Genomic DNA, 10,858 nt, shown 5'->3' with positions numbered 1-10,858 from the left:
ACGATCAAAGGATTTTCAAAACCAGACGAAATGCCATTTTGTGGTATTTTGCATTTTGACTGTGTCATTAGTGATTCAACAGACTACCCAAGGGTAGCACATTGGAATTGATCATTATAATGAGCATGTGTCAATTTAAAAAAAAAGACCATGTTTGATTTTTCATGTTGAACTCAGTGCATGGACATCTGGTGGAGACGTATAATAATTTTTGCACCTGTACCTTTACTTTTCTCATTTAATTGCCTATTTCTAATACACATAGTGAGAAGCTTTGCTGTGCAAGAATGGTGGAAAAGTGGCACAGGGGTAGAGTCCCTGCTTTACGGAGCTATAGACTCTGGTTCGATCCTGACCTTGGGTGCTGAATGTGTGGAGATTGCAACCACGTGGGTTTCCTCCACTTTCTCTGGTTTCCTCGCCCATCCCAAAGATGTGTAGGTTTGTAAGTTAACTGGCCTCTGTAAAATTAACCTTAATGTGTAAGGAGTGGATGGGAACATGGAATAACATTGAACAAATGCAAACGGGTGACCGGTGGTCAGTGTGGACTCGGTGGGAAGAGGGGCCATGTTGTATCTTTCAATCTCTCAATGAATTCAAAATGGAATTGCCCCCCCATTTATGTCAAGGGAGCAGAATATAGAGTTATGGTGATACTTAGGCGAGGAGAGGAGAGAGACGTTGGTTCGCGGGAACTGCTCCAGTACATCGAGCGGGCAAGCTGACTAGACTTTGAACTTTGAATAATGACACCAAAATTAATTGCACCCGCATGTGTAATATATGCGAAATGAATTTCTCTTGTTGCAGTTGCATAAGTGGCAAATAAAGCAGTTAAATGTGGGAGGCATCATTTATAGTCATAAAGTTATGCAACATGGAAACATTGAACATGTTGCGTCGGCACCCTCCTTTAGAACCAAAACATCACCTATCCATGGCCTCCAGAGATGCTACCTGACCTGCTAAGTTACTCCCGAATAGAGAGTCAGTGTGTCATACATCACACAAACATTCCCTTCAGCTCAACTTGCCCATATTGACCAAGTTGCCCCATCAGATGCCTCATCTACACTATTCATACCTTGCCCGTATTTGACCCATAATCCCTCGAAACTTTTGATGTAAATTAACATCTGTAGTTATGAAACATTATTTAAAGAAAATTATAAAACATTACATAAAACACTAGACTAAGTGGGTCCCATGTTCACATGAGCGGGATGATCCCCCAACGCAATATTCCACCTCTCCACAAATTCCAATATTGGTGGCCTGTGGGGGGGTTATTCTGGAGCGCTAGTATGAGTGTCGAAGGCCGAAGGGACAGGTTTCCTGAGGGTTAGTATGGATATTGTGGGCCGAATGGAATCTTGGGCTGGCAGCTCAGACACTAAGGCCTGGTGGGCTGGCAGCTCAGTCACTCAGGCCTGGTAGGCTGGCAGCTCAGTCACTCAGGCCTGATGGGCTGGCAGCTCAGGGCAGCTGGGCTGGCATCTCAGTCACTCAGGGCTGGTGGGCTGGCAGCTCAGTCACTCAGGGCGGGTGGGCTGGCAGCTCAGTCACTCAGGGCTGGTGGGCTGGCAACTCAGTCACTCAGGGCTGGTGGGCTGGTAGCTCAGACACTCAGGACTGGTGGGCTGGCAGTTTAATCATGGCTAGAAACATAGAAACATAGATATTAGGTGCAGGAGTAGGCCATTCGGCCCTTCGAGCCTGCACCGCCATTCAATATGATCATGGCTGATCATCCAACTCAGTATCCCGTACCTGCCTTCTCTCCATACCCTCTGATCCCCTTAGCCACAAGGGCCACATCTAACTCCTTCTTAAATATAGCCACTGAACAGGCCTCAACTACCCTCTGTGGCAGAGAGTTCCAGAGACTCACCACTCTCTGTGTGAAAAAAAGTTTTTCTCATCTCGGTTTTAAAGGATTTCCCCCTTATCCTTAAGCTGTGACCCCTTGTCCTGGACTTCCCCAACATCGGGAACAATCTTCCTGCATCTAGCCTGTCCAACCCCTTAAGAATTTTGTAAGTTTCTATAAGATCCCCTCTCAATCTCCTAAATTCTAGAGAGTATAAACCAAGTCTATCCAGTCTTTCTTCATAAGACAGTCCTGACATCCCGGGATTCAGTCTGGTGAACCTTCTCTGCACTCCCTCTATGGCAATAATGTCCTTCCTCAGATTTGGAGACCAAAACTGTACACAATACTCCAGGTGTGGTCTCAACAAGACCCTGTACAACTGCAGTAGAACCTCCCTGCTCCTATACTCAAATCTATGAAAGCTAACATACCATTCGCTTTCTTCACTGCCTGCTGCACCTGCATGCCTACTTTCAATGACTGGTGTACCATGACACCCAGGTCTCGCTGCATCTCCCCTTTTCCTAATCGGCCACCATTTAGATAAAAGTCTGCTTTCCTGTTTTTGCCACCAAAATGGATAACCTCACATGTATCCACATTATACTGCATCTGCCAAACATTTGCCCACTCACCCAGCCTATCCAAGTAACCTTGCAGTCTCCTAGCATCCTCCTCACAGCTAACACTGCCCCCCAGCTTAGTGTCATCCGCAAACTTGGAGATATTGCCTTCAATTCCCTCATCCAGATCATTAATATATATTGTAAATAGCAGGGGTCCCAGCACTGAGCCTTGCGGTACCCCACTAGTCACTGCCCGCCATTGTGAAAAGGACCCGTTTACTCCTACTCTTTGCTTCCTGTTTGCCAGTTAGTTCTCTATCCACATCAATACTGAACCCCCAATGCCGTGTGCTTTAAGTTTGTATACTAATCTCTTATGTGGGACCTTGTCGAAAGCCTTCTGGAAGTCCAGATACACCACATCCACTGGTTCTCCCCTATCCACGCTAATAGTTACATCCTCGAAAAATTCTATAAGATTCGTCAGACATGATTTACCTTTCGTAAATCCATGCTGACTTTGTCCAATGATTTCACCACTTTCCAAATGTGCTGCTATCCCATCTTTAATAACTGACTCTAGCAGTTTCCCCACTACCGATGTTAGACTAACTGGTCTGTAATTCCCCGTTTTCTCTCTCCCTCCCTTCTTAAAAAGTGGGGTTACATTTGCTCTCCGCCAATCCTCAGGAACTACTCCAGAATTTAAAGAGTTTTGAAAGATTATTACTAATGCATCCACTATTTCTGGAGCTACTTCCTTAAGTACTCTGGGATGCAGCCTGACTGGCCCTGGGGATTTATCGGCCTTTAATCCATTCAATTTACCCAACACCACTTCCCGACTAACCTGGATTTCACTCAATTCCTCCAACTCCTTTGACCCGCGGTCCCCTGCTATTTCCGGCAGATTATTTATGTCTTCCTTAGTGAAGATGGAACCAAAGTAGTTATTCAATTGGTCCGCCATATCCTTTGACCTCCTCTGCTGGTCTCTGAATTTCTCCCAGTCCTCTGGTATGCTGCTTTTTCTGGCTAATTTGTACGCATCATCCTTCGCTTTGATACTATCCCTGATTTCCCTTGTTATCCACGGATGCACTACCTTCCCTGATTTATTCTTTTGCCAAACTGGGATGAACAATTTTTGTAGTTCATCCATGCAGTCTTTAAATGTCTTCCATTGCATATCCACCGTCAACCCTTTTAGAATTAATTGCCAGTCAATCTTGGCCAATTCATGTCTCATACCCCCAAAGTTACCTTTCTTTAAGTTCAGAACCATTGTTTCTGAATTAAAATGTCACTCTCCATCCTAATGAAGAACTCAACCATATTATGGTCACTCTTGCCCAAGGGGGCACGTACAACAAGACTGCTAACTAACCCTTCCTCATTACTCAATACCCAGTCTAAAATAGCCTGCTCTCTCGTTGGTTCCTCTACATGTTGATTTAGATAACTATCCTGCATACATTCCAAGAAATTCTTTTCCTCAGCACCCCTGCCAATTTGATTCACCCAATCTATATGTAGATTGAAGTCACCAATTATAACTGTTTTGCCTTTGTCGCACGCATTTCTAATTTCCTGTTTGATACCATCTCCAACTTCACTACTACTGTTAGATGGCCTGTACACAACACCCACCAGCGTTTTCTGCCCCTAAGTGTTTCGCAGCTCTACCCATACCGATTCCACATCCTCCAAACTAATGTCCTTCCTTTCCATTGCGTTAATCTCCTCTCTAACCAGCAACGCTACCCCACCTCCTTTTCCTTTCTCCCTATCCCTCCTGAATATTGAATATCCCTGGATGTTCAGCTCCCAGCCTTGGTCACCCTGGAGCCATGTCTCCGTGATCCCAACTATATCATAATCATTATTGGCTATCTGCATGTTCAACTCATCCACCTTATTACGAATACTCCTTGCATTGAGACACAAAGCCTTCAGGCTTGTTTTTACAACGCTCTTACCCCTTATACAATTATGTTGAAAAGTGGCCCTTTTTGATTTTTGCCCTGGTTTTGTCTGCCTGCCACTTTTACTTTTCACCTTGCTACCTATTGCTTCTACCCTCATTTTACACCCCCCCCCCCCGCCTCTCTGCTCTTGTACCCATCCCCCTGCCACATTAGTTTAAATCCTCCCCGACAGCACTAGCAAACACCCCCCCAAGGACATTGGTTCCATTCCAGCCCAGGTGCAGACCGTCCTAGTCTGTGGCTAGTCCGCGAAATTCCATTTCAAGCAGACTTTAGGCCAGCAAATTCAATTTTATAGCATTTCAAGCAGAGTGCAGGCCACGAAATTCAATTTCATAGCATTTCAAGCAGAGTGCAGGCCACTAAATTCAATTTCATAGCATTTCAAGCATAGTGCAGGCCACCAAATTCAGTTTCATAGCATCTCAAGCAGAGTGCAGGCCACCAAATTCAATTTCATAGCGTTTCAAGCAGAGTGCTGGCCACCAAATTGCCAAACAACTCATTGCATTTTTATTAAGGGCTAGCAAATCATTTATTTCAAATACATTGCAGACTCACAGTTCAGTTGATTCACAGCTTAGAATCACAGTTATGGACTCTCCCTCGCGATCTTCCAGAGGGACTGACTAATGCCCAGACATCCGGGGTTTTACAGTCCTGCCCCTCCCATCATGGTAATTGACAGGCGAGAGGTCCAATCAGCTGATCTCAAGATTTTTTAAACACTCATAACTTTTTTATTTTTCATCGATTGGAAAAATCCTCAGGGCTGCCTCAGCGGAGGAGGACTGTGAGTTAGATGGTGATAGCGATATATGGTAGCATAATCATAGCGATATATGGTAGCGTTTTTTCTAACATCAATATGCAGCACAGACAGGAAGTGGTCAAGATGAGAATTTAAGTTATATAGATTTATTAATCACTAGACTAAGTGGGACCCGTTGGGTCTCATGTTCACACGAGAGCGCTGGTCCCCCTACTCAATATTCCACCTCTCCACCAATTCCAATATTGGTGGCCAGTGGTGGTGGGGGGGGGGGGGGGGGGTTTGGGGGGGACTTTCTGGAGTGCTAGTATGGGTGCTGTGGGCTGAAGGAACTGGTTTCCAGAGGGCTAGTATGAACATTGTAGCCAAAAGGATTCTTGGGCTCGCGGCTCGGTCACTCGAGCCTTTTGTGCTGGCATTTCACTCATTCACGGCTGGTGGGCTGGCAGTTGACTCCCGGTTATTCCTTGAAATTCCATTTCAAGCAGGGTGCAATGCCACCAAATTCAAGTGCAGTTTCATGCCACTTCAAGCGGGGTGCAAGGCCACCAAATTCAATTGCAGTATCATAACACTTCAAGCAGGGTGCGAGGCCACCAAAATCAAGAGCAATTTCATGCCACTTGAGGCAGGGTGCAAGGCCACCGAAATCAATTGCAGTTTCATGCCACTTGAAGCAGGGTGCATGGCCACCAAATTCAAAAGCAGTTTCATGCCTCTTCCAGCAGGGTGCAATGCCACCAAATTCACGTGCAGTTTCATGCCATTTCAAGCAGTGTGCAAGGCCACCACATTCAAGTGCTGTTTCATTCCATTGCAAGCTGGAAGCAAGGACACCAAATTCAAGTGCAGTTTCCTACAATTTCAAGCAGGGTGGAAGGCCACAAAAGACAGAGAGTCGTGACCTCTCCCTCCCCCATCTTGCAGAGAATAAGCCACGCCCACACGTCTGGGTTTTATAGTTCCCTTCCCCCTCCCACCAGAAGGGGCGTGGCCTTCATGGCATGATTGACAGGAGAGACAATCTCAACATTTTTTAAACACTAATAACTCTTTTATTTTTCATCAACGGGTCCTCGGCACCTGATGAGTGGAGGGGGACTCTGAGTAAAATGGCCAAAAATCACGTTGTAGCATTTTTTCTAAAATCAATATACAGCACGAACAGGAAGCAGTCAAGATGAGGCTGTTTCAAAGCAAAAGGCAAAACCAACCACTTTCCAATGAGGCAGTTTCAAAGCAAAAGACAACACCAACCACATTCCAATGAGGCATTTTCAAAGCAAAGGCGACACCGAGGCATTTTCAAAGCAAAGGCAACACTGAAGCATTTTCAAAGCAAAAAAACACAGAGACATTTTCAAAGCAAAAACTACTGAGGATTTTCAAAGCAAAAAACACTGAGGCATTTTTAAAGCAAACAACACATTTTCATTTTCAAACCAAAAAACACATTTGCATTTTCAAACTACATTTTCAAACCACAGTTTAGCTGACATGTGTTCAGTGTTATTCACAACTCAGACTGTGAGACGTAACCCTCTCGCTCCCCCCATCTTGCAGAGACTGACTGAGGCACTCAACACTTCCGGGTTTTATAGTCCCTCCACCCTCCACAAAGAGTGGGCGTGACCTTCAAGGCATGATTAACAGGAGAGAGAATATCAACATTTTTTATACACTAATAAGTCTTTTATTTTTCATTGATGGGAAAAATCCTCTTGTCCTGACCAGCAGAAGGGGACTCTGAGTAAAATGGCCAAACATCACAGCCGTAAGTGGCAGCGTTTTTTCTAAATCAATATGCAGTGCAGCAAGAAGTGGTCAAGATGAGACTTTTAGTAATATAGATTGTTTATAATTCACACAATTTACTTTGTTTAATTTTGTTTTGCTAATTGGAACGCAGTCCCCCGCTACCACAAGTTTTGCAGTCGAGTATCACGCATTTGGGAACATCGCAGGCGTCAGCACACCCGAAGTGCAATGGGATAGCCTCGTCCTGGGAGAACCGCCTTTTTGATCACGGTGTCTCCCGGGTGCTATTCGCTATATGGAGGAGGCCTGTACATGAATTTGTTTAACGTAGGGTGACTGGCACAGACGGCACAGACTGGCACAGTCCTTAACAGATCTGGGTCAGGATTTAGTGACATGGAGTCCAAGACGATTGGAGATCCTTTTCTGCCGCAGCCGTAATCCGCCTTCCCAGCCATTGTGACACTCCACTAAGGTCAACTATTGTCCTCTGCCTGTTCCACCATTGAGGTCTTGGTTGGATTGCTCTTTGTCAGAGACCTCCCTCTTGACCTTACCGCCACGGGTGGCCCTACCAGGAGCATAGCGCCAGACGGCATCGCTCTCAGGATCTTAGGTCCACACAAGCTTCACCACCGCGACAAGGTGACAATCCACGGAGAAGAAATACTAATTAATATTATACATTCATTATATACTATATTAATAGTATTTGTATTGGTGGATGGCACACTAGTAGCTCTAAGAAATTATAAACTAGATAATCCATTTTTTAAATTTAATTTTAGTTATTTTATTAAATTAATTACTTGGTCTCAAACTCAAAACAGAAAGCGAGGCAGGGGGTATATTGTAGAAGGACAAGAGATACCTTTCCGATGGAGATGAGGAGGAATTTCTTTAGTCAGAGGATGGTGTATCTGTGGAATTCATTGCCACAGACGGTGGTAGAAGCCAAGTTATTGGGTATTTTAAATCGGTGTTTGTAGGTTGTTGATTGTCGTTGTATGCCGTTGTCACTTGCGGGAGGAGCACCAAGGCAAATTCCTTGTATGTGAATACTTGACCAATAAACGCGTTACTTAATTAATTAATTAATTGATTGATTTATTGATTCATTAGTAAGGGTGTCAAAGGTTACCGGGAGAAGGCAGAAGGTATGGGGTTGAGAAGGAAAAGTAGATAAGCCATGGTTGGATGCCAGAGCAGACTCGACGGACCCAATGACCTAATTCTGCATCTATGTTTTATGGTCATGATAGAAACAAAAATGTTGATGAATGTAGCCTAATTTTTAATTAATAAACCTACTAATCTTTTTGTCTACATAAAAAGTGCTGGTTAAATTGTGGATTATACAAAAAAACATTCAATAACCCTTTCATTTGAATGGAGTTTATAGTTTAGAGAGACACAGCATAAAAATGGACCTTTCAGCCCACCGTGTCCACGTCTACAAGCGCTCCGGAGCTTACTGCACGGCGACCCGGTAAGGCATTGCCCGCTCCCCGCCTCTCCGACCAGGTAGGGGACTAAGAATTAAAGTTTCCCCCTTCACATAAAATCCCTCCAAAATAACTGACTAACATTTATGCAATGATTTACAATGATTCCCCGGTCTCCGGGGAGGAGGCAGCCGCTCCAGACTTTTCAAGCCGCCCGCGCTACCTACCTAATCTACGCTAAAATTCTTCCATTCGGAAATCCGAAAAATTCCGAAATCCGACAAGTGTCTGGTCCCAAGGCTTTCGGATAAAAGGTTGTGCACCTGTACTATGCTTGATGTTCTTCATTTTCGCTCTGGTTTAGAGGGTAGCCTTGAGTTTGCCTCTGAGTCACCTCAAGCACAACTCCTGAGACACATGTGCAAAATCTATTTTGGCACTGTTGGAGAAAGAGCTAAACAAAGTTGGCAGGGACAACCCTGGGCTACCTGTTACCGTCACTTTAACTTACATCCCTCTGACCTATCAGTCTGTGGCCTCTTGTGCTGTTGCAATGAAGCCCATCACAATCTTGTGGAACTCTGGTGGCGCAGCGGTAAAGTTGCTACCTTACAGCTTTTGCAGCACCAGAGACCCGGGTTCGATCCCGACTATGGGTGCTGTTTGCACGGAGTTTAAACCTTCTCTAAACTTAACTAAATTAAACCTCTTCTCTCTGGACACATTGAGGCCTTTTAAACTTAATATTGCATTCTACAACTTCAGGTAACTTAATTCAATTCCTTCTTCTCCCTGCTCCTGTCAGGAAGCAGATACAGAGACTTCAAAGCGTATATCACCACTCAAGAACAGTTTCTTCCCCTCTGTTATCAAGCTTCTGTCCTTCCATTAACTAGGGTACTGTCCCGCTTGCCCCTCCCTTATTGCAGGCATTGGACTCTGTCTTTGGAACTGTTGCACTACATTTCTGGAAATTAAATGTTGTAGACTGTACTGTTCTGCACCCTTCCTATTGCACTAGAGTTTGGCTTGACTATATTTATGTATGGTATTATCTGATTTGATTGGACAACATGCAAAACAAAGCTTTTCACTGTTCCTTGGTATACATGACAATCTTCTATACTATTACTAAAAGTCTCAACTTGACCACTTTCTGTCTGCATTGTAAATACATTTTAGAAAAAAACGCTACACTATATCGCTATGATTTTTTCGCCATCTTACTCACCGTCATCCTCTCCTCCAACTGCCCCAAGGCTTTTTCCGATTGGTGAAATAATAAAAAAGTTATGAATGTTTAAAAAATCGTGAGATCAGCAGATTGGTCTTCTCGCCTGTCAGTCACCATGAAGGTAATGCCCCTTCCGGCACCACGGAGAATAAAGTCTTGTGGGCGGGGCTGAGACTGTGAGCTGCATGCGGGCAGAGAGCAAGTTGAACCAGAAACAATGAATGGACAGAGCAAACAGATGATATTAAGGGTCCAAACTATAATTTCCTGCAGTGTAATAACAAGAAAATAAAGCCATTAAGAAAGAGATTTACAGCATTTTTTAAATTATAGTCATTGCTTAGAATAGAGGAATGAGAAAACAATGATGGATTCATAGAAGGCATTTGTTAGAACACCATGTTTACCAGCCCATTACAGAAAGAGCATTAAAGCCATCAAGTGCATTTGGGCCTGCATCAGGTAAACATTGCATTGTGCCTTCTGCGTCCCTTTTCAAATGCCCTGAAGCATTTCAAAACCAGCAAGTCCTTTTGAAGTTTCGTCAATGTTGTAATTTTAGAAAATGTGGCAACTAATTTTTTGCACAGTATGCTTCCATCACCAAGATTGTAGTAATGGTTTTCAAATTGATGTTGAATACTGCCCAGTCCATGTAAAAACAAAGAACTGCAGATACTGGTTTATACCAATGGTAGACACAAATCACACAAATGATAGGAATAGTTCGGGTAGGCACACAGAGTTTCTTGCCCAGAGTTGGGGAATCGAGAATCCGAGGACATAAGTTTAAGTGGAAAGGGGAAAGATTTAACAAGAATTTGAGAGATATCTTTTTCATACAAAGGGAGGTGAGAGTATGGGACGAGCTGCCAGAAGTGGTAGTTGAGGCAGGAACTATCGCAACGTTTAAGAAATAATTAGACAGTTACATGGATAGGACAGGATTGGAGGGATGTGGGCCAACACAGGTAGGTGGGGCTAGTATAAATGGGACATGTTGGTCGGTGTGAGTGAGTGAGCCGAATGGCCTGTTTCCACACAGTATGACTCTATGACTAAATAATGTAATGGCTGCACCATTCCCAGTTAACAGTAATGTTCTCTTGCCCATTTACTTATCTTCCAACAGAAGCAAAGGAAAACAAAGTGTTGGAGTAACTCAGCGGATCAGACAGCATCTGTGGATGGAGATTGACAGACGATATTTCAGGTCGGG

General features: G+C 44.1%; 1 pseudogene; it reads right to left on the bottom strand.

Moving 5' to 3' along the window:
- Positions 1-7,100: 7,100 nt before the first annotated feature.
- On the bottom strand, positions 7,101-7,248 carry LOC116982986 (annotated as a pseudogene).
- Between the last annotated feature and the right edge of the window lie 3,610 nt (positions 7,249-10,858).

Source organism: Amblyraja radiata, chromosome 17 (genome assembly GCF_010909765.2).
Source record: "Amblyraja radiata isolate CabotCenter1 chromosome 17, sAmbRad1.1.pri, whole genome shotgun sequence".
Classification (NCBI taxonomy): domain Eukaryota; kingdom Metazoa; phylum Chordata; class Chondrichthyes; order Rajiformes; family Rajidae; genus Amblyraja; species Amblyraja radiata.
This window is presented reverse-complemented; position numbering and strand designations above follow the sequence as displayed.